Source organism: Onychomys torridus, chromosome 5, assembly GCF_903995425.1.
Source record: "Onychomys torridus chromosome 5, mOncTor1.1, whole genome shotgun sequence".
Classification (NCBI taxonomy): domain Eukaryota; kingdom Metazoa; phylum Chordata; class Mammalia; order Rodentia; family Cricetidae; genus Onychomys; species Onychomys torridus.
The window spans coordinates 70,618,941-70,644,042 of NC_050447.1; the positions used below are offsets into that span (position 1 = coordinate 70,618,941).

At 44.8% G+C, this 25,102-nt stretch overlaps 1 protein-coding gene across 9 annotated transcripts in view; it reads right to left on the minus strand.

Annotated features, from left to right (window-relative positions):
• The window catches only part of Frmd4a (FERM domain containing 4A), a 579,710-nt gene that overhangs the window by 201,528 nt on the left and 353,080 nt on the right, over positions 1–25,102 (minus strand). The window contains exon 1 of one of the 9 annotated variants that reach the window (XM_036187611.1): positions 9,917–10,526. The exons of 7 other annotated variants lie outside the window; for them this stretch is intronic. The gene's annotated coding sequence lies outside the window, so the exon portion shown is untranslated. Of the gene's footprint in view, positions 1–9,916; positions 10,527–25,102 lie in introns of those variants that run through there. One more of the 9 variants, XM_036187609.1, reaches the window with a different exon arrangement.

The window sequence follows — 25,102 nt, forward strand, 5'->3', positions numbered from 1 at the left end:
TAAGTCCAAGGTCAGAAGCAAGGCTCTCTCTCTCTCTCTCTCTCTCTCTCTCTCTCTCTCTCTGTGTGTGTGTGTGTGTGTGTGTGTGTGTGTGTGTGTGTGTGTGTGTAAGACCATGAGAGAAAGGAAATTTAAGAAATAAGGAGCTGCTAGACTGTGTGAAGGACCTTTTGTTCTGTGCTAAGGAGCTTGGTCTACAGGGAGCTCGAATAGGAAGGGGGTCAAGGAATGGAGGAGAGTGTGTGTGTGACTGTGAATGAGTGGGACTGCGACAGGAATGTGGTGACTGGAGGGACTGTGAGGTTTTTTACTCAGAAGAGAGGGGGTCCTGAGACAAGACACCTTGCTTGGAGAGACTGGGCTGACAAACGGAGGATCAGGGTGTTGGAAATAATAAATGAAAGAGGCTCAGTAGAGGGAGCCCAGACTATGCCACCAAGAGGAAGTGGGGAGACAGACTGGTGAGTCAGCCATCACAGGACAATGATTTTAAAGCCTCAGGAGGAAGAGGAAGAGGAGTAATCAGAAAACCACAGGTGGGGCTCCCAGTAACAAAGAGAACGGCAGCTGAGATCTGTTGAACTCTGGAACACCATGCAAGGGTGGTGGGGAAGAGAACATGGGGAATTGACAAGCTGCAACACCCAGAAGCAGCCATGAGAAAACTGGTGTGACAGACAAATGACCCCATGTAAGAGGATCTGATGGGAAGGCCAGGCTGGTGGCCTCTTCCCCTTCCAGCCATTCCTGCAGACCACAGGACCTTGGAAACATCCATCCTACTTTTCCTACAAATAAGCAGCTCACATGCTGCCATTTTCCCCCCCTATGGCTAGTATAAAACCCAAAGGTTCCATCACAGCATGGAACCTACAACTCACAGACTCTTCCAGCCCAGTGTTTGCTCCTCCTCTTACAGTGTGGCCATTTCTATTGGCAACAAGAAAGGACTCTGGCTACACGAGAAACAAAGGACTGTGTTTGGGGTATTATTCTCGGAATATTTGGCTATCTTTCCAAGTTGGAAGTTGTAGAACTCAGCATTAAAATAGTTTGGGATCTCTGTTGACCAAGCTACAGCCTTGGGAACAGGAAGGGAGACAAACCAAATTGTTTTGGGCTACAAAAACCGTATTTTCCACAATAAAGAAAGGCAGGAACTACACATAAATACCAGCTTACAATTTCTCCATGAAATGACAGACATGTTCCACCCTGTCTAGGCAAAAAGATAGCCATAAGTTGTCCCTCAAATATAGCCTAGTCTTGGAAGCAAGTGGATAGAATGTTCTATAAATACTTCCCATTTGTGCATGTGTTTAATGCTTCTAGTCTGCTGTTCATGTGCATCTAGTTCATTTTACTTCACATTTACCCAGACGGTCAAGTGTGCAGATCACTTTGTTAAATATTAGTTAAATTGGCATATTGAATTTTTATATTGCAGGGATACTATCCTAGGATCTTCAGGGTTATTGAGTGTTTTTGGCAATTCGGGGGTGGGACTCCAAAAAGCATCCAGTATTCTCAGCTGTAAGATGGTTTCTGCTATTAACGCAATGCCTTAACTGTTTACTTATTAAATGTTGAAGTGTTTTGTTTATTTATTTGTTTTGAGTGTGGGTGCACATGTAGCACAATCATACATGTGGAGATCAAAGTCATTTCTTGTCCTTTACCACGGCTGGGGCGGGAGGACCAAACCCGGTTATTCAGACTTGGCTGCAGATACCCTCAGCCTCTGATTCATCTTGCAGGCCTATAACTGGACTTTTCCCTTTTGATGGTGAGTAGCTAACATTACTAGATGATATAATCTTCACCATTTTCAATTTTACTCTACATTTTTCCAAGATAAAAGGTCTATGAGCTTTCTGATCATTTTTGAGAACTAGAGAATTTTATAAAGGTAAGAGGCTGCAACCCACCAGCCCAAAGCCCCAAATCATCTTTCTTCTCTTCCCCTCTCCTTCATTTTAACGTGTCCTAATGTACTGAGACCCAGACACAGCCTCAAGCTCTTTCATTATCTCCTTCTTATTCAGCCTCATACCCGCATCACATTGCTGGGTCCACTCGTTAACTACCTCCTTATAAACCTTTCCCTGTTCCCAGTAACAATGATGGCTAGGGTCGTGTGTTTCCTGCAGGGGCTCTTTCTGGAATGAGGGAGTGACTTTACAAACATCTCAGCTAATGCTTCTTCCTATTGAACTACTTTCTGTGACATTTCAGCATTGTAAGAGAAAATGTATGACTTATTTCTGTCTACATTTCTTCTTAGATCCCAAATATGTTCTAAATTTCTCCAAAGTTAGTATTGTTGAGCCTTTCAAGGTCGAGAGGGTAGATCATAGACAAAATGTCTTGTTTAGAAACTCAATGTTTTCTTTCTTTCTTTATCTGTTTATTTTAAGCGTGGGGGAGGGGCACACACTCTGCACCGTATGCCTGTGAAGGTCAGCAGACCCATGGGAGTTACTGCTCTCTTTTCTGTCAGAGTCCCAGGAATGGAGCTCAGGCTGTCGGGATTGGCGGCCAGCACCTCTACCCACTGACCCATCTCACCAACCCCTACATTTCATATTCTAAAAGTCTTGCATACTTTCTGCCTCTTAGGTGCCTCGAGGATGTTAGCTCGTGTGCTTCTCTGAAGGTGACTTTGCTTACTGAAGGTCAGAGAGACTGAGTAACTCATCACGGGTTTCACAGCTAAAAGGTGGAAGAGCTGCCCAGATTATCAAACCCCCAGAGAAGAAGATGTCACGGTGTACAACATGCTTGCCATACCATGTTGCATCATGTATATACCCATCACAAGGCAGGGATGCTTGCCTTGGTGCAGCAGATGAGACTTAGGGAGGCCCCTCAATGGCTGTGAACATCTCCTCCCTGGTAAATATTACCTCTATACTTATTTTATTGATAAAATGCCCCCTCGACAAAATGTTTAATGATCCTCCAAATCACATGCAGATAGACGTTGCAGGCAGCCCTGAGCCCTGGCTGCACCCAGCAGCCCTCACCCCCAGAGCTGTAGTTCTCTCTTCTGTCACCTTCTGCACATGTCTCCTCCCTCTTGCCAAGTCTTACAGGCTACATCTGTGCCACCGGTCACTCTATAGTCCTTCTGTAACCAAACACTCCACGGACCCAATAAAAGGGGATTGAGAAGGCAGAACACTGACGCACATTGTGCTCAGCTCGGAGCCTGCTTCATGTCCTCACCACCTCCCCCTTTTCTGCTCTCTCTCTCTGGGCTACACACAAATAAATATTGGATATTTATGGGGGGTAGTCAGAGGGAGCCAGGAAGTGGGCAAGCCAGGCCCGTGGTCCCCAGCTACTGGTAGGTGTGTCACTCAGATCCAGATGGCTCTCCACTACTTGGGTCCCCAGTTTGTACTCGTCACTTTACAGGCGTGTGGGGAGAGTGTAATTGTGCATTTTAGGATTATGAATGGCACAGCCTGGAGATGCTCCCATTCTTATTTCCATTTGCCACCCTACAGCATCAATCTAACTCCCTATTACACACTTTTTTTCCCCATGCATTCCTTACTCAGTAAGGACAAAGAAAGGCCAGGGCATCGAAAGAACAGACACATTCTGATAGAAATGGTGGAGTAACAGGCGTGAGGTGACAGGGGAAGTGTTAGCTGATTCGAAGAGGGAAATACTGTCTAAAAAAGTGCAGGATATATGCTATTCATGGGAGGCTGGCCTGCATCTGAAGAGAAACGGCAGAGGAGGAGTGGATGGGTGGGATGGGGGAGGAACTGGGAAGAGGAGGGAGGGGAAACTTTGGATGTAAAAAGAAAAGAAAACAAACAAACAAAAGAAGAACAGTGGCTCATGCCTGGAAGCCTAGCACTTGGGAAACTGAGGCAAACGGGTTACAAGTTCAAGGTCACTCCAGGCTATATAGCAAACCCAAGGCCAATCTGGGCTACAGAACGAGACCCTGTTCCAAAAACAAAAACACGATGTTTGAAGGCTTAGTATATTGCATTGTAATAATGACTCCTGGATCTGAGGCTGGCAATACATTACTGAGAAAGAAGTCCATACCACAGTATAGACTAAGAGTAGGTGAGACCCAGGATGGCTTGACAAGCCGAGTTTTACTTCACCCCCTGGATCTTTCAGATCTTCATAGTTTCATACTCTGCTTACTCAACAAGGACCCATAAGGTGCCCAGCAGCAGCAGTGGGTCATATTCACTCAATGTTAAATGAACAAAAGGTGTGCAAGAGGGGCTATCCCTGTTTGGTAACAGACCCTAGTTAAATCCCAAAAGCCTGGCTATGTTTCAAAACCAAAAGCCTGGCAAGAAGGCATGTGATGGTTTTTTTATGGCGCTCTTGCCCCCAAGGAAAAGTCACGAAACACGATAGAATCCACTAACAAGAGTTTTATCAAGGCAAAGAGAAAGGGATGGATGTGATCAGGCCTGTGGGAGGACATGTGTGAGAAAGAGGCTGGGGGAACATAGGGGTGCCTTATAAAGGACAGGACACACCTGCGCACACAGGCCTACATGGCTATTCCATGTATGTGCATGGATCACATGGTCATATCCATGTGATTACGTGACCACATAGCCATAGGGCATGGGTCATGCAGGACGTATGACCCGGAAATGACTAAGTGGAGATGACTAAGTGTCCGGCACGACCGTGGTTGGAATTCCTTTCAGCATGCTCTTGTACTCCCAGGCCTGGGAAGACCGGGACACAAGGAGGCTCCCTGAGGCTCACTAACCAGCCCTAACTTAGCCTATTTAGTGAGTTCCAGAGCATTAAAATATCTTGTATCAAAAGGGAAGTGAATGGCACCAGAGGAATGAATGACCTGAGGATGTCTTCCGGCCTTCACATGCACCTATGACTACTCCCTCTGCCTCAACAGAGTATGCAAGAGCCATGCGTTGGCAAATACATACTAAAACATAGGAGTAAGAAGGAGCATGCAGATGTGTTCAGAGTTAAACCCAGAGAGTAAGGTGTACCCGCCAATGCTCTTGACCATGGCCAACAAATCTTTGTTCCTGTTGCATTATAAACACCTGGGGCACCACCAGTTTCAATAAAAATTCCAGAAAATACTACCTAGGAGAGAAATGGCACTTCCTTACAGCTGGATCCTACACTAGACAGCTGTAATGTAGAATCAGCTTCTATGGGGAGATTACTCTTTCAGTTCAAGCTGGGACCACCCACTCATCTTTTTTATTTGATTATTTGATGGTGATAAGGCCAATGACTGAAGCAGGTCCCCCACATTCCTTTTATGACTTGTCATCAACTGTGACTTGTATTCCTAAGCAGGTAAACATTTCTTTGGAGAGTGGAATTTCAAGTTTCTATCAAAACCGTTAAGAATCAAAAAGTCACGGGCACCCAGAATTATGTCATTTGATAAATAGTTAACAAACAGCTCTACTTAATTTCTGTAAAAAGGTCCTAGAACAAAACTTCTGAAAACGGAGCTGGCTTCCTTCAAGATCAGGGTGCATCTGAATCAGTCCTTGTCAAAGATAGATATGCTGAGCCTAGGGACAGAGAAAAGGGTGGCAGTGGAGGGAATTAAGGAACTCAAAGGAGTTTCGACAATCTATGTTTATGCTGATTCAGAAAACTTCTTGTCCAAGAGAGCAATGGAGCCACCTGACCTTTCTGTACAATAGTGACTCTGTAGTCCCCAGCTGCCAGAGACACCGTACAGGCTCTCAAGGTAAGCTATTCTGGGGAAAACCAAAGCAGAAACGGACAATAATCCTCAATGTGCTTCATTCTAATTGTGGTTAGAATAAATGCTAGAGATAAAAACACTCAAATCTCTTTCTTCCCAGCAAGCCACTTTCTTCAGATTCTCCGGGACTCTATGATGTTGCCCAGGGTAGAGAAGTTTCTAGAGCTCTTTACAAATATTCCTTCTCTTGCTGTTCTTGCTGCAGGCCTCCCTTTATAGAGTATCCAGAACCTTCAGAGAGCAGTACACAGCACAGACATGGGCAAGGTAGAGGAATGGCTGAATCCCGAAGGAGAATCCTAGGGATGTCACAGGCAAGGTAGACCTGAGTTATCTATGAGCCTAGCAAGTTAGGGAAGCTAGTCCCTCTTTTTTCCTTTAGAACAAGCAGGACAGAGTTTCTAGGATGTAGGCTGTTTTTTTTTTTTTTTTTTTTCTAGAGCTGAGGACCGAACCCAGTGCCTTGCACTTGCCAGGCAAGTGCTCTACCACTGAGCTAAATCCCCAACCCCCAGGATGTAGGCTGTATAGGCACTGGATGATCATCATCTGTCAACTGCTGTCCTTCTATGGGGTACCAGAAATCATCTCCAATTGAGATGCTGGGATAGTCCCCAAGTAAACCTGAAGTGAGAGTTTCTAGCACAAGTTTGACTAATACAGCTGATCATAACAAGAAGAAAGGAAGAAACAAAGACAGAAAGGAAAGAAGAGTGAGGGAAGAAAAGGATTATCCAGACTAGCCGTGAGGGCCTACAATCTCAGCTACTCTGGCAGCTGATGCAGGAGGATCACTAGTTCAAGGCCTGCTTGCCTTAAACAGAGTGAGTTCAAAGTAGCTTGGGCAACTTGGTGAGACCTTACTTCAAAATAAAAAAGTGAAAGAGTGTTGGATTTTAGTAGCTAGTTTCCCCAGAATTCCTAGGACTCTGTGATGTTGCTTAGTGTGCAAGAGGCCCTGGGTTTAATCCCTAATACTAAAGGGAAGGAAGAAGTGGGGTAGGAGGGGAGGAGGAAGGGGGGGGGGAGAGAGAGAGAGAGAGAGAGAGAGAGAGAGAGAGAGAGAGAGAGAGAAACAAAGACAGACAGAGATGCTTAAAAAGTTGGTGATGAACCCAAACTTAGACTTTTTGATGCTGTGTATAACTTCCTAAACTAGTTAACTGTTAGCAGGCCTCTTTCTCAGTTCGACTTATAGAACTAGAATTTTCTCAGAAGTATATTGTTTCTTTATTTGAAGAGAGAGAGAGAGAGAGAGAGAGAGAGAGAGAGAGAGAGAGAGAGGGAAATTTACTTATGCCAAAACAAAACAAAACAAAACATTTAAGAGCAAAGCTGTAGCACTGTAATGTTTATAGTGTAAATTTCTGGTCTCAGCCATCCAGAGCATATTAGCTTAAATACAGAAAGGGTTTGTGTACAGTTGTAAATGGTAAGCACGTGGTTTTCAGAATACCTGGGAAAGATGCACATCAGCATGAACAATGTGAGCACAAGTTTGGTATTTAGGAAGCAAAGTTAGTCATGGTCTTTGGGGAGTCTAACATCCAGCCCACAGCTCCTTAAAGACAAAAGCCACCTGGCACAGCCCCTCAGCAGATTTCCTGAAATTTCCAATTCTTCTCTTTCCCATCATAAAACAATGATAATGCTGTCTGTCACCCACAAACCAAGATTGACTCAAGAGACTTTTTCTTGACATCTATCTACCTACTTCAAAGTTTTTCCCAAAGCTCCAGGACTCAGACAAGACCTCATCTCTTATCTTTTCTTTGGCCTTGGGCTCTAACTTTGCTGGGACAATTAAATCACTACTGTACACATCTGGTATATAAATCTCCTGGATTAAGAAACCAGAAACTTGCTGAACCTCAAGGGGACTCAGTTTCCCCAATGGCAAAATCATACTAATGGCACTAGCCACCTGCTGGGCTACCAGGGGACTTGTCAACGATGTCTAAAATTACAAAGAGACCCAGGGCCATAAAAAGAAGTCTTATTAATCAAATTAGTTCAAGACAAATACTAAAAAGAACACAGCAACAACAGTGGCAGCTCACAGTTGTTTAAAACAAAAGAGGGGGGAGAATTTTGTGATCCTCATGTCTACTAAAACCATTCATCTTTAATCCAAGAAGAGCTTAAGTTAAAAATAAATAAATAGGCCAGGGGTGGGGTGGGGAGCGGTGGCACACGCCTTTAATCCCAGCACTCGGGAGGCAGAGCCAGGCGGATCTCTGTGAGTTCGAGGCCAGCCTGGGCTACAGAGTGAGATCCAGGAGAGGCACCAAAACTACACAGAGAAACCCTGTCTAAGAAAAACAAACAAACAAACAAAAACAAGCCGGAGATTGCCTCCACACACACAACTTCCCACAGCAGACCTCCCTCCTTTGCCACTTCTCTAGAAGTAACTTTATATTCCTCACCTGCCTACAACCATACACCATTGAACTGAAAGCATGTCCAAATATTACCTCTAAATTAAAGTAAATGGAAGCTATGTGACTTCTAAGTATAAAATGCAGTCTAATCTAATTGCCATAGGATTGTCATTCCTGTTGTGCTTTGGACAAACTTCACAGGCAACAGAATGGATCACTCAGCCTGCAGAAGACAATGTACAAGTTGGCCCATTTCCTGATACTCGAGTTTGTAAGAGACAAGTAACACTTAGGAGAATTAAAACCAGATTTCTGCTGATCTGAGGCTCTGATCTTCAGGGTCCCAAAGTTTATGAATGAGTTTGATGCAATTTAAAGACCAGAAATGAAACAATGAAACGTGTCCCCCTGCATACAGCTCTGGGCCCCTAGCACCCTCTTGCATGGTTTGATGCTGGTTTGCATATCTTACTAGTTCATGAAATCTAAGGGACACAGCGTTGCAGCCAACCCTAAAGGTACTTTCCTCAAAGTCGGTGGTGGCTGCCTTGCATGAACTCAGCAGTTTGCTAGGTTTTCTGACTGGTGTTTTCCCACACATCAATCAAAAGGTTTGGAAAAGATGAGGCTTAACCGGTGCTGAGGTGGAGGTGGAGGCAGCTCAAAGCCATCCCGCAGTTAAATGCACTCATCAATCCAAAACTGAACAGGGACCATCCTATATTTAGAAATGTGCCTGTCTAGGTTTTTTGAGCATCCCTCTCATCAGATTCAGGGAGGATTCCAATTGAAACAAGCCAGGAGCAGCAGCGGCAGCCTCTGTTGGGATGTTCCATTCATAGGGGAGGCAGCGCCTGGTCCATTCATGGTGGGGTCAGGGAGTTCTTTTCCCGGCATTGGATCTCAGCTCTCAGCAAGCAGCGCTTCCCAGAGAGCTGGCACAGCTGCATCATTCAAAATGAGGATGTCTATTAAGGAGCCACCGTTGGAGCTATTATTAGAACAGCCATCCCTTGGAAATTTAGCAAAATTTGTCTGAATTGACTGAGCAGTTACTCCCCTAACAGGCAAGGGACCAGAGAAAGGCAGCGAGTTGCTGGTTACACACAGGCAGCCCCCACGCCTTTCAAAGAGCAGCGCGCTGGGGAGACCTTTCTAAATCCAGTGTGCATCAACATCTGGGCAGCTGCCTGCAGTACAAACGCACCTCATTTAGCCATTTTTAAAGAAGCAGGTACTAACGGGGGTTCCCTCCTGTTCTCCCCTCCTCAGCTCCCATTTTCTCTGCATCAAACTCTGCAGCCATCTGGAAAGGAAAGGCCGGTTTATCTCATCAGGCTCCAGTAGCTGAGGCTGCCCGGCCTCCTGCCACCTTCTCCAAAGGACCAGACACCCCTGTCACTCCTGAAAGGAGGAGGGGGGGAGTGCTTAAAAAAACCCCACCTATTATAGAAACCTCCTTTCCTTTCTCCATGGGAAATTCAGTGTGGTTTGTGATGCCAAAGGAACGTGTGTGTGTGTGTGTGTGTGTGTGTGTGTGTGTGTGTGTGTGTGTGTGTGTGTGTAGGGGGAAGGGCTGGTAGAAGGTAGCATCGTATTTGCCCCACGTGGGGCTTGCATTTTTAAAATGTAGCAGACGCGAAATAAAAGCCTCTAAGCCCCCAGAAAAGAAGTGGCAGGTCCCTGCTGCCCAGCCCAGCACCGGAAAATGGGTTCAGAAGTACAGCATCATCAATCGCCCCCCTGCCACCGCGACCGGGAAACAAAGACACGTTACCTTTTATTTTTTTGCTCTTCTAAAGGAGCCGAGGAACTTCGGGTTGTAAGAGGCTAGTCCACGGAAACCAGCTTCCCATTCGTCCCGGGCGCAGGCCCTTGGCCTACCAGGCGGCCTGGGAGCCCGGCGCCGCCTCCACCTCCTCCGCGGCGCCCGCAGCCGCCCCGCCGGTGCTGGCGCGCCCGTCCCCGTCCCCGCCCCCGCCGCCACCCCAGTCCCCGCCGCGCCCGCCACAGGGCTCCGTCAGCCCATCGCCCGCTCGCGCCGCTGCTCACGCCGAGCCTGGCCCAGCGCCAGGGCGCACGGCCACTAGCCCGCCCCTTTCCCGCGCGGGGACCCGCGGCCCGCGGCGCCCCGTCCGCCGCATGGTGCCCGGCACCGGAGCCTGGCGGGGTGGCCGTTGGATCCCTTGCAAAGCAGGGACTGAGCGCGCGCCCGCTGGCAGGGCCTCCTTTAGCCACTGGATCCCAGGACAACAATGAGCTCTTCTGCCTCCCCGGCGCCCGGTCCAGCCAAGGACACCCCAAGTCGCCCCCTGAGCTGCCTCTGGCTTCTTTCCCACTGCTCCTAGCCGCACCCGCAAGCGACGCAAAGTTAGCTTGTAGACCAGAGAGGTTGCGCGCATCTGAAGCGCGCGCGGAGATGCTGAGGTGGGTGATTGTGATCTGGGGGACCCCCATTTCTTTACAAGACACCCAAACGCACCCAGACCCACCCCCACGACACGAGCCCCTCTCCTACCCTGCGAGCCCGAGAATGCAGATCCGATGGCTGGAGGCGTAGCTCTCCCTTCTCGATCTAGTACAATTGTCTTGAATGTTAATCTCCCCTTAACTCTTGGGGAATGGAGGTTGCTGTAAGATAACCTAGTCACAGGGCTATTGTCAAGAATTCTCTATGTCCCTAGGAGAGGGAGATTTCCATTTCAAGAGACCTGGGGGAGGCGAAGGAGCCAGCAGGGCTCCCTTTTCAAAAAAAAAAAAAGGAAAGAAAAGAAACTCCCAAGAACAATAACTCAATTCACATCGTGTGTCTAAATGTTTACTGCTTGACGAGCTCAGATTGCTTTAGACACATTTTTGCCCCCACGAATTGTCAAAACACAGTTGATAAAAATAAAAGAAGCGGGCACAAGCACTCACTTAACAACACACTAGTTTGACTCTTTGTTCAGAACCTGCCCACCTCTTTGGTTCTCAAGATGCGTTTATTTACCCTCCAGGCCAGAAGTGAGATTTCATCCCACCCCTGTAGAAGGGATATTCCATGGCCTGCACCATTACTGCCAGGCTAACCCGGGCAGTGAAGACTCATGAACTTTACCAAGAAAACAAATCCTTGCACCTAAGTGGAGGGTGAAACCTAGGCATTGTGCACACTAGGCAAAACTCCAGCACTGAGCCACACGCCTAGCTCGCTTCCTATTCTCTCTTCTACACTATATCTATGTTCCCCTCTGTAGGATCACTGCTGAGAATTTCTGACAGCTCCGGAGGTCTCACACTCAACAGAAGAGAACCCTTTACAGGTACTGTTGGCAGATGGAGGGAGTTGAGGATCCACAGTAAGGGCCGTCAGTGTCATTTCAGGCTCGTATGATCAGGAGTGGGTGGGTCTTGACATGAGGATTCAAATCTAAGAATGGGAAACTGGGTTTGAATCAGATTTTGTTTCAGGACTGTTCTAACACAATGCTCAACTCTCACTTGCGACTGAGACCATCTCCTCTCTTCCTGGGACGTTAGAGGCAGTTCTTCTTTGCCCAATCCCCCCCCCCCCCCCCCCGATTTTTTTTTTTTTTTTTTCTTTTAGTGCTGGAGACTGAACTCAAGACCTCACACATGCCAGGGGGAATACTGAGTTGCAAGCAAGCAGGCTATTTCCAGTTCCAACATGTTGAGACTGCAAAACTAACCTGATGTTCAAGCCTGTAACATTTCTCTTCCATACTTCGTTTGCATCCTTAGAGGAGACCCCTGCCGTTCTGTCCCCTAGGCTCCTGAAGTCTCCAATGCCATGGACTGTCCTATTAGCAAAGTCTCTTTCCAAGTTTGCTCCTGTACTGGAAAAGCAGTCACCCTCAAGCCAGGAGCAGGGACAGGGTGTCCCCTTGTCTTCTTTCCTTACATTCGTGGATCACACAACCTGAAGCAAAAAATGCTGCTCAGAAGTTTCTAGAGTGAGAGTCCTGGGCAGAGGGTTCAGCATGCTGGCCATGCAAGCGTGAGGTCTTGAGTTTGGGATCTTGTTTAAAACCTGAGTTCGGATCCCCGGTGTGTAAAAAAAAAGGTGAGGCATGTCAGTTGTCAAATATGGTGGATAATGATTGAGGAAGACACCTGAAGTAGAACTTTGGCCCAACACACACACACACACACACACACACACACACCCACACACAGAGAGAGAGAGAGAGAGAGAGAGAGAGAGAGACAGAGAGAGAGAGAGAGAGAGAGAGAGAGAGAGACAGAGACAGAGACAGAGACAGAGAGAAAGAGAGACAGAGAGACAGAGAGACAGAGAGAGTTAGTTCTTGGAGAAAGCAGACCATTGTCTAACTTTCTCCAGTTGAGATTGGTGTATAATGATAATGAGTAGCCACTGTCTTCAGAGGTTGTAAACAGGTTCCCATCTCTCCTGCTTTTCAAACATCATCCACACAAGTGGGAGCAGTTCTTCCAAAAGTCAGATTGGACCCTATAACTTCTTGGCACCTTTCCAGGCTCTTATTGATAAAAAGTATGCTTATTCGGGTGACTGGGGACCTTCTGATGCATCAGTCTTACTTTTGGTTGTCTGATCCCACAAGCATGTCAGCCACCCTTCTATTCCACAACTTCGTAACCTCCCTCCAGATCCCCACACATGCCGGTGTCCATTCATCCCCTTGTTGCCCAGCAGTCAAGACTCCAGAAGCTACCTGGGTCATATCACTGCTCTGCTTAGAGACTGTGCTGGCTGCTCATTGTTCCTCCTCAGCCTGTCTGTCTTCATCACATTTATTCTTCCTGTCTTATTCCTGCCCTAGGACCACTCTGCCCTTCCCTTCCCTTTTCTGTTCCCTGTTCCTGCTGCCATCCGGGCGTAACTCCACTTACAGTGTGGCTAGATCCTTGTTTTATCACCCAGGTCTGGGTTCCACACATGGAGTGTGGCCTCTTCTGGAACTCTTCACAGACACATCCCGTTTACTTCTCACTGCCCTTGCAGAACCCCAGAGTATGCTCCATTGGAACTTATTTCTTTGGTATATTTTGAAATGGCAATCCAGAAAAACCTAGGACAATCTCAGACACCACTTGCTCATTTGTGAATGAAATTTGTACCAGTGTACCTTAGTTAGGGCGGCAGCAGATGCCAGAGGACTCTGTTTTGACTAGAAACCACAGCCCCCCCCCCAAAGAGCTCAGAGATCTCTTCTGATAAGCCACAAGCCATTCTGCAACTGAGACTGAAAAATTTAGCTGCAGAAAAGAATGGCCTTCACTCCTCCCCGCTCCTACAACCCATGACATCTTCTTCTGGAATCTCAACCTTCTTTCCAGGCAGTATATAAACTTTAGCTATCTACCTCTTCCCTTTGGGGCTCAACTTGTGGTTCATGTGTTCAGACACATTATAACATTTGCTTGTTGTAGCTGGGTCCAGTGGTACATGCCTATAATCTCAGTACTTGGGAGGCTGAGGAAAGAGAATCTCAAGTTCAAGGCCAGCCTAGCTATGTAGTAAGTTAACCTTGTCTCAAAGAAATCAACAAACCTGACAGTAAGATCTATATCTGGCCTTACAAGGACACATATTAGTATGTCCCAAACCATGCAACTCATAATAATATCAGAGTGGAGCTGATGATGAGGTGTGTTTGTAGTCCTGGACGCTAGCTAGGTTTGTAGCACAGTAGAAAATAGCCAGGTGTCATGGTGGCTCATAGCCCTCCACTCTAGCTCTTGGGAAGTTGGTGAAGGACTGCAGCAACCATAAGGCTAGCCTAGCCTGTGAAAGGAGCTCCTATCTCAAAAGGAAGGAAGGAAGGAAGGAAGGAAGGAAGGAAGGAAGGAAGGAGGTGGTTCATTGGGTAAAAGTGTTTTCCATATGTGGTAGTTTGAATAAAAATGGCCCCCATTGGCTCAAATATTTGAATGCTTAGTTGTCAGGAGTGGCACTATTTGACAAGGATTAGGAGGTGTGGCCTTGTAGGAGTAGGTGTGGCCTTGTTGGAGAAAGCATGTCAGTGGGTGTGGGCTTTGAGGTTTCAAAAAGCCCACACCAGGCTCACTTACTCTTTCTCTTGGCCTGCAGATTAGCTATCAGCTACTGCTCTAGTGCCAAGAGTGCTGCCATACTCCCTGCCATGATGATAATGGACTAAGACTCTGAAACTGTACACCAGCCCTCTATTTCACATAAGCTGTCTGGGTCATAGTGTCTCTTCACAGCCACAGAAGACTGACTAAGACACCATGCAAGCCTGATGACCTGAGTTCAGATTCCTGGAACTCATGTGAGAAGACATATGTGGCAACATGTGTCTATATCCCAGCACTCCTACAGCAAGATAGGAAGCAGAGGTGAGGGAATTTATCAGAAGCCCACAGACCAGCACATCCCGGAGTACTCAGCACAGTAGCCAGAAACAGTAAGAGACCCTACTTCAAAACAAGGGTGGAAGGTGAGAACCAGCCCTCCAAAACTGTCCCCATCTGACTCCCACGTGCATGTCATTGCACACATCCCCTGCCAACCCCCACTGAGATACAGTACCATTGCTGTTAGTACTGTGCTCAGAATGGTGCTAAGAACATTGCAAAGACTTGTTGATTATCACAAGATTCCTCGAAGTTGGTGACCATTTTACTCCCTTTCTACAGATGTAGACGCAGTCTTCAAAAGACAGATATCATGCATGACATGCCTTTGTTCACCACACTTGAAACCAGGGCCGCCCTTTAAAGACTTAGAGCTCTTATTTTCCATGCTGTATTACCATCTGCTATGTACTCGGATATGCTATCAGAGGTGTGGCCACAGAATTGCAGAGTATGGCTCAGAGCCTGGATGGGAAGCAGGGGATGGCTTGGAAGATGCTCCATACATCTGCTGCTGTTCTTTCCCATACTTCCTAACCTGCATCTTTTAGGGACTAGCCTTCAGTTCTACATTCTTTATGTCTAGCAAACAATATAAGCATACTCTCCTTGCATATTTCAACCAGATTGTAAGAATGGAGAGAGACCTCCCAGGAGCAGGTTAAAGTGCAAGGCAGGTTTTGAATGAATTTGATTATGTTTATATCCAGTGCTTGTTTCTCCTCATTTCAAAACCAATTAAAAGGCAATTATGAGTCATTGGTATAAAACATTAAGAATTCCATCTCAATGCTGGAGAGATGGCTCAGCGGTTAAAAACACTGATTGCTCTTCCAGAGGACCCGGGTTCAATTCTCAGCAACTACATGGCAGCTTACAACTGTCTATAACCCCAGTTCCAGGGGATCTGACACATTCACACAGACATACATCAAGTAAAACACCAGTGCACGTAAAATTAAAAAATAAGTCGTTAAAAAAATTATTCCATCTTCTCTCATAGCCTAGGATAAAGTATTTAAAACCCTGGTCCCTGGTGCATGTATGATGTAATCATACAGCTGTGTTTTCTTTCATTAGTTTATAAAATGATGATGTCATTTTGTAATAGTTATGTTTCGTATGTATGTATGTATGTATGTATGTATATATGTATGTATGTAGTATGTACATGGGGTGTGTGTGTGTGTGTGTGTGTGTGTGTGTGTGTGTGAGAGAGAGAGAGAGAGAGAGAGAGAGAGAGAGAGAGAGACAGAGACAGAGACAGAGAGAGAGACAGAGAGAGACAGAGAGTGAGAGAGACAGAGAGAGACAAAGAGAGTGAGCCTGAATAAGAAAGCATGATGTTTGTGTAGAATGCAGGGCTTGACTAACAGTTGGGTGCCTGTCACAAACCCATTTCTTTTCTTTTTTCTTTTCTTTTCTTTCCTTTTCTTTTCTCTTTTTCTCTTCTTTTCTTTTCTCTTTTCCTTTTCTTTTCTTTTTAATTTTGTTTTGTTTGTTTGTTTTGAGACAGAATCTTTCACTGAACTTGGGGATAAGCAATTGGTCAGACTGGCTGGATGACAAGTCTCTCTGTCTTCAACCTTCCCCTGTGCTAAGACTACATATGTGCATCACTGTGCCCAGCTTTTTGTGTGAGTGCTGGGGATCTGGACTCACATCCTCATGCCTGCATGGCAAGCATTTTTTCCATTCTCATCTTTTCAGCCCATTAGTGATGTTTTTGTAAACTCATGTTCCCAGGACATTAGATAGTTGCTTAGCATTTTCCTGGGTGGGAATCATGATTTAGATGGCCTCCATCCAGGACAACATACATCCAAGGCAAGTCTTTTAGGAACACACACAAGAATCAATCACAACATCACAAGCTAATTAATGGAAGGGTGAGCCCCCAGGGAACAGCTGTATTATGGTGAGTACCACAGTATGAAATGAGTTCCCACTAGAAGTGTATTCAAGTACCTAAGCCTGACTTTCCAGACAATTCTGTTTATTTACTCTGAAATATATATTAATGTGAATAGTTAATGCTTGCCCAGTACCAGGTACTGACTGTGTGCTTTCAATATAACAACTCATTACATATAATAACTCATTTAATCATCTCAATAGCCCTTTGGGAACTACTATTACCACCACTTATAGGTGATGGGATTTAGTCACGTGTCGAGGTCTGGCCAGTTACACCAGGTCTTACAGAGAGGGTAACTTAATTACACTAAGGAAGTCTGCTGCCAGAGCCCCTATCCCTCAGCTATGTCCCCTTTCAGTGGCCACATATTTGGAAGTGCTGTCTCCTTTCTGGTGTCTGGCTTAGTGACCACCAAGTATTATTGATCACCTCATTAGGTCATGAGGTGATTACCTTCAATAGGCAATGCAGGCAGGGATATCAGTGAAACTAAATGGAGAAGACCATCAGCAAGTACTCCTCATTCCGCTGTAATTTCTAACATCGCACAGCTGATGTATCAATCAATCCAAATCCTGAGCAAGCAATGACATTGAATTGAGATGCTTGAGAGATGGCTCAGTAAATAAAAGTTACTTGCCACACAGCACAAGGATCTGATCCAAGTTTGGATCCCTTGCACCCACTTAAAAAGCTGGGAGTGGTGGTGCCTGCTTATAACCACACCCCTGGGAACAGACAGAGCTCCCTAGGGCTTGGTGCTCAGCTACTCTAGATGAATTGACTAGCTAGGGTTCAGTGTGAGGCCCTGTCTCACAGCTGATGGCTGCTGGGGAAAGGGGTCATGTTCTCTTGGGGTATGACTTCATGTATGATGTTCAGCACTAATTCAACTCAGTGGGAGGGAGGGAGAGAGGGAGGAAAGGAGGGAGGGAGCGGGAGAGAGGAGAAGGTAGAAATATTGAGGGTACTGGGGGAAGTGGGACAATTTATATTGGATATGATCAAGATACAGTATATACATGTATTAAATTGGTAAAGAATAAGTTAAAAAGTTGGGAGTAATTGAAGAAGACATTTGATATTGACTTCTGGCATATATATATACAGATACCTCACATGCACACACACATAATATGAACACACACACATATATATGAGTATATGTATATAAATGAGTACACACACACACATATATGAGTATATGTATATATGAGTACACACACACATATATATGAGTATACACACATATACATGAGTACACACACGTATGAGTACACACACATATATAATATGACTACACACATATATATGAATACACACATATATATATATAAGTACACACACATATATATGAGTATACACACATATGAGTACACACACATATATAATTTTAGTACACAACACACACACACACACACACACACACACACACACAGAGTCTTACCTATGGGGAAATGAGAATCTGCAGACATCCCCCTTACTTCTTTCTTTTCTATGCCACACTTTATGTGTGGGCACGTGGCTGGAGCTCTTCTCTTTCACACAACACTGCAGAGACTCCCACTCACTCCTCAGATTCAGCCCAGATCCTCCTTGTTCCAGGAAGCCTCCCTTCTGTGCTCTCCACCCCCTCTCCTCTCAACACAAGCATCTTCTCAGGCTTCTGAGTTCTTCACCTTTTTGGGAATGCCTTGTGGGTAGAGTCTGCATAATGCTGTTTTCATTTTAACAACTTTGTTGTATTCTGAGTTATTAAACCGTGTAACTTTGTACATGGTATGGCTAATTTTGTTTTATTGCTTTTTTTGGGCCAAAGGTTATAACCATTTTTTAATAATTAGACCCTGTAGCTGAAGTTTTCCTGTGTCCCGGCCTGTCAGAGGTTGGGACAAATCTCTCCCACTCACATCCCCCAAGTAAACACACAGAGGCTTATATTAATTAAAACTGCTCGGCCATTAGCTCAGGCTAACTACTGACTAGCTCTTACACTTAAACTCAACCAATTTATGTTAATTTATATGTCACCATGTGTTCTGTGGCTTTACCTGTGTGCCATTACATGCTGCTCCCTGGACAGTGGGCTGGCATCTCCTGACTCAGCCTTCCTCTCCCAGAATTCTCCTTATTTGCTTATCCCGCCTATACTTCCTGCCTGGCCAGTGGCCAATCAGTGTTTTATTAAACCAGTGTACAAAAGCATTATTCCACAGTAAGACCCAATAGATTTTTTTATAATTAAATCCATCCAGATAATGATAATTAATAATAATAATAATAATAATAATAATAATAATAATAATAATTGTCTGGGGTGGCAGAAAATAGTTGTGGCCAGTGTTTACATGAAAGTCCATATAACTGCTGTAAGAAGTTGTAGGCTACTTCTCATAAGTGACCTGGAACAGCTCCAAGGCTGATACCAGAGGTTATCTTCTTCAGGGATACCTGCAATGTAGTTTGTAGGGGCTCAACAAAACTCTATCTGGGGCTCAGTGGTTAAGAGTGCATACTGCTGTTGCACAAGATGGAGTTCAGTTCCCGGCACCCAAGTCAGGTGCTTGGCAACCACTGGTAACTCTAGCTCCAGGGTGTCTGATACCCTCTTCTGGCATCTGTGACCACTGTAAGCATGTGCCCATAACCACACAGAGACACACACAGCCATACAAATAATTAAAATAAAAACAAGTCTTAAAGAAAAAGTCTTCCTAATGGAGGAGATACTTCTGTTTTGAAACACATCCTCAAATCTCCTGTTAGCACTCTAAATCATCTAGTGTTTGTTTTTGGAAGTCTAAGCTTTTCTCGCATGTACTTATTTACTTATTGGTGATTTCAGAAGTCTTTACAGGGCATTTCTCAAAAAAAAAAAAAAAAAAAGAGTTTGAGTTCTCAGTGGAAGAGGAAATGCATATTGAGGAAAGGAGAGTCCCTTGGAGATGGATCATCAAAGAAGACCTTCTGTGCTCTTTACAAAGAAAATTCCCTTGGAGGAAAAAAAATTCAGGCTATATATCTGAAAGAGAATTATTATCTAGACTATATATAAAGAACTAGAAAAGTCAACAAGAAAGCTAACACCAGTGAGTAAATGGGCTAATGAAAGGAACAGCTGAAATACGAATGAGAGAAACCATGAAAAATGTTCAGTCTCACTAGTCATCAAACATGTTAAAGTATGCTGAGAGGCCTTCCCTTCACAGTGGGATAGCCACCATCATGAAAATAAATAACAGCAAATGCTGCTAAGGATGTGGGAAAAAGGATCACTCAGAGATTGATGCTGGGATATGAATTGGTCCAGGAACTATGGAAGCCAGTGTGGAGGAGTTCCCCCAAAAATAAAACTGGGGTGATGAGATGTCTCAGAGGTAAAGGCACTCACGGCCAAGCCTGATTATCTGAGGTTGGTCCCTGGGACCCACATGGTGGTAGGAGAGAACGTCATCCTGAAGTTCTTCTCTTACCTCTGCATATGTACCATAGTGTATGCCCACCCCGACATGGACAATCGATACACAATTAGACTTGAAATATTAAAAACTAAAAACAACTAGGAACAAATCTACCATAAAGGCCAGCTATGCCACTCCTAGGTATCTCCTAAAAGACTCTAAAATCAACACATGACAGAGACACATGCACATCAATGTTTGCCACAACATCCATTGTTTACAACAGCTAAGTTGTGGACCAGCCTCGGTGTCCATGAATAGAGGGACAGAGAAAGAAAATGTGGTGTGTATAGTCTGTATATACACTGGGTTCTTCTCAGCCATTAAGAAGAAGGAGATTCTGTTTTTTTCTTTTCTTCATTTTTTTTTCTGAAAATGGATGCAACTGGAGATAACCATACTAAATGGATTAAGTTCATGTCAGAAAGACAAACATTTCATACTTCCTGTCTTTTATGGTTCTTAGATTCTATATAGGTACAGAAAACTATACATGGTAGATATGACATAAAAATGGAACTATTTGAGGGGACAGTGGAGGCTGAGAAGGAGGCAAGTAAAGAGAAGGAAGGGCATGGTGGTGGATATACTCAGTACACAATATATGTTTGTGTGAACTTAAATTTTAAATTATGATAAAACTTCTAAAGGAAAGAAAGGAAGAAACAAATGGAAGGAAGGAAGGAAGGAAGGAAGTAAGGAAGGAAGGAAGGAAGGGAGGGAGGAAGGAAGGAAGGAAGGAAGGAAGGAAGGAAAGAAACAAGAAAGAAAACTTACTTGGAGATGGTGATAGCCTGAACTGTGAGCAACTTTCAACACTGGTATGACACTATTACTTATCAAGTGGCCCAGCACACACTCTGCACATTATTTGTATCTTCACTGTGGCCCCACGCAGTCTTATCACTTCCTATTCATTGCACAAAACCAGAAACCAAAGTTCTGAAAGACTAGGCAATGTGCCAAAATTCTACACCAACAAAAAGGTGGGTTTGATCTAAGAGTGTCTCCAGGCACCCCCTCTCCAAGTGTGCTCTTTGTATTGTAGTGTCTATAAGAGGGCTGGGTCAGTCAAGAGTGTGCAGCGAGGACGGGGTGTGGAGGTGGAGCCCTGGGAAAGGATGGGAAGCAGGAAGCCTGAGCGTAAAGCTGGATGACAGCCAGCCTAGGAATCAGAATCACTCATGCCCCAGGGAAGTGCTGCAGATTCCGGGAGGTGTTCTGGACAGGCTGTGGTTTGAATCTGAAATTTCCCCTGGAGGCTCCTGATTTGAAGGCTTGGTCTCTAGTTTGTGGCACTAGCTGGAAGGCTGTGGAACCTTCTGAGGTGGATTCTGGCCGGTAGAACTGGGTTACTAGAGGTAGACATTTAAAGATCATATCTGCTTCCGGCTTCTGCCTGCTTTCTCTGCTTCCAGACTGCACCAATGGGAACAAGCCATTGTTGCAGGCTCCCTCCGCCAGATACGGAAGTGTTCCTGCTATCATATATTCCCTACCATGATGGCCTGAGACCTCCGGAAAGCCTGAGCCAAAAGAAGTCTTTTTTCCCTTAAGCCTAGAGTCACTCTGTCAGTGACACAGACAAACAGTTACTAGGTCAAGTGGTAGTTTGTTATCATTGTTCCTTGAAGGCTCAGGTGTTAAGGTGTAGTTATAAGAAAATGTGAAAAGCATGGATCACGAGGTTGGGCCCTTCATTCATTGATAGATTAATAAACCAATGTTATTATTGGGAAGTGGCAGAAACTAGGAACCAGGGCCCAGCTGAAGGAGGTGGGTCCCTGGAGGGTGTGTCCTAGAAGGATCTATCTTGTCTGTGCTTTTCTTCCTGGCTGCCATGTGGTGAACAGCTTCGCTTTGCCATTTCCTTTTCTCCATAATGTCTGTCTTACTACCAGCTTGAGGGTGATGGAGCCAGCTTATGTTGCCGGAATCTTTCAAGTTGTGAAACAAGATGAGCTGCCTTCATGCTGTTTCTGTCCAGTGTTTTGTGGTAGTAATAAAAAGCTGACTAACACATGGATGGGCTGAGCTACAGCTGGCCCACACCTTGTGAGTTAATTGTGGCACAGCATCATTTTGGGTGTATATTAATTTTTTAAATAAATGTTATTATAAAGGAACTTGTAAATAAAATAAACATCACACTCCAAAATTAACCAAACTCAAAGTCTGTACATCTCAATGAACTCTGTCTATACAGTTAGAGGGTGTTTTGTTGTTGTTGTTGTTTGTTTGTTTGTTTTGTTTTGTTTTTTATTTTTTATTTATTTTTTATTTTTTAGACAGGGTTTCTCTGTGTAGTTTTGGTGTCTCTGTCCTGGATCTTGCTCTGTAGTCCAGGCTGACCTCGAACTCACAGAGATCCGCCTGGCTCTGCCTCCCGAGTGCTGGGATTAAAGGCGTGCGCCACCACTGCCTGGCACAGTTAGAGGTTTTAAATATAGTTGCTTATAGCTTGTTTTGACACAATCTTAATGGCTATCACATCTAATTTTGTGTCTCTTCCCTAAGAGGAGTTAAACAGGTCTACTAAAATCTTCCTGCAGGATGTCCCTCACCAGTCTACAACGCAGGCTGAAATTGGTATCATAATCTATTGTCTAGACCAGCTGTCCTCAACCTGAGGGTTGTGATCTCTTTGGAGGGGTCAATGACCCTTTCATAGGAGTCACCTAAGACCATTGGAAAACACAGATATTTATGATTCATAATAGTAGGAAAATTACAGTTATGAGGTAACAACAAAAATAATTTCATGATGAGGGGTCACTACGAAATGAGGAATTATTAAAGGGTCACAGCCTTAGGAAGGCTGAGAACCTTCCACACCAAGGTTGCAGAGTGCAGGCTGTGGCAACAGAAGCTGGAGTTTGAGCCAGAGACTGACCCCTACTAGCCATGTACCATTATGCTAGTCAGTTCTAGAGTTCTTGGTTTCAGCTTCCTGAGTAGGCTGTGGGTATTACACTGATAATGTATATAGAGTTTTTGGAAGAAAGCATGTATTTTGTAAAAGATCTGCTATTAGTTTTCTTATTTACATATGTGTCTCAACTTGGGGACAAGAAATGTGGTAGCTCCTGTCCTTATTCAGTGCCCTGGCATCTACCAAGTAGTTATTAATGCTTCACTCCAACCCTATATGTGAGTGCTGAGTTTTAACGAGACCCCAGGTGAGTTAAGTCCTGTAAATAAATCAAAGGAAATATCAGAGGCTTCAATAATGGTGTCCTACATTCCCTTCTTTCCTGAGTATGCTCTGTTCTCTCCTGGTATAGAATGTTCTGTGACCCTGTCTGTGCCTGGCTTAGAAGAGAACTCAAGTCCACTTAAGTGACCTCTGACTGTTCAACAATCAGGGAACAAGGCTGGCTTTCTGTGGATGCCATATATGTAAGGATACTTGCTCTGAGCATCAGCATCCACCCCTAAAGTGTCACTGTCCCTCAGGTGAGGTGTGTTGTGCAGTAGCATATGCATACCTACTACTGGTTTCTTCTACTGGCTAAGACTCCTGTAGTTCAAAGTCACTAAACAAATAAGCAAATGAACTAGAAAGTCCCACGGAGTCCCAGTATGTTACTGACACTGGAAGTAAGTTGAGTGCCATCAGAAAAGCCCATGGATTAAAACAGAAAGTACTCTTACTGTTTAAGTTTCTGTCTTCATTTCTGGTAGATTCCAGATCAGACAAAATGAAACCCATAGGACACTCTCAGGATTGGGGGCTGTTCCCTAGTCACTACTCAGAGGCACTCTGACAGTTACAGGCCTAGGCCACTTCTTCCCATCTGCCAGATGAGGAAATGGGCAGGGAGATGTGCCTGGCCTGGCTTTGCCTCCTGGTAAACCTGGGGACATTCAGAACGAGAACACACAGCTTCCCTCTCAAAGCCACACACACTGCTGGCCCCAGCTGTCACCTGCCGAGACTGCGTGGATTCTTACAGCTCACACAAGACACAGTCGGAGGCTACTTCCTCCTATGCCAAGCTCCTTAGAAACAAAAAGCACCCAAAGTTCTCAGTCTCTCTCTCTCTCTCTCTCTCTCCCTTCCTCCCCTCCCCCAAACAGCCCAAGGTGTATTCAAACTCAGGGTCTTCCTATCTCAGCCTCCCGAGTGCTGGTGGCCGAGGTGTCTTGTCTTTCCTTTCACTTTCATGCCACTCTTTATATTAAAACAATCCTTTCAACAATAAGACCTCACATGCATTCAGATAAGCACAGGCGATTTATTGGACTCCTACACAACCACTATTATGGCTTAACATTTGTCTTATTTGCTTTAGGCTTTAGAGGAAGAAGAGGGAGAGCAGGAGGAAGAGGAGGAAGAGCAGGAGGAAGAGGAGGATTAAATCCACACCTCTCATCCATTTTGCCTCCCTCCCCAGAAGATGACCATCCTCCAATGTGGTGAATATCAAACTTATTTTTATCCTTTGACCGTAGAAATATACAGCCATAAATAGTGCATAGTGTTTCATGTTTATAAACCTTTCAAAAACATCTGCCAGCATATATTGTCTCCCATAATCATTTTTTCAATTAAGAAAATGTTTTTGAGATTCATCAATACTAGCGTAAATGTATTTCATCAAAGGAACAGAACACAGGTTCTTTATGTCTGCTTTTTTTTTTTTTTAAACTGAGAGTCAAGTTCTTGTAAGCTGCCCTTGTGTTCACCACCTCCTCTGCCTGTCACACTTACCTACCACTTGCTCATTTGTCCAGCAACCTTCTCAGCATGGCTTTAGTCTGTTCTGTTGCTTCTTCAAGTTTCCCTTCAATTGACACTGAGATTGATAGTACCTCTAGTCTTGAATTTCAGGAAAGCAAAGAGTAAATGAGTTGTATAAGTATGTCCCACATATCATATGGAATATACTCACAAAGACGAAGATTCATTTCACATTGAGAATTTGAGATTAATATGTTTCTTTGCTAAATATGTAAGTCTACTATTTTTAATTACATGTAACATGTGTGGGTATGTACACACAAGTGCAGGTGCCCATGGAGCTGGAGTTCCAGGTAGTTGTGAGCCACCCAACATGGGTGCTGGGAACAGAATCTGGGTCCGCTGCAAGAGTATGTATTCTTATCTACTGGGCATCTACTCCACCCTGAATCTGTGGCTTCAATCATGTTTCAGTGAGTCTTCCCTGGGATGTCCTGTTTAAAGTTTTAACTACCCCCTACCATTTGTTATTCTTTT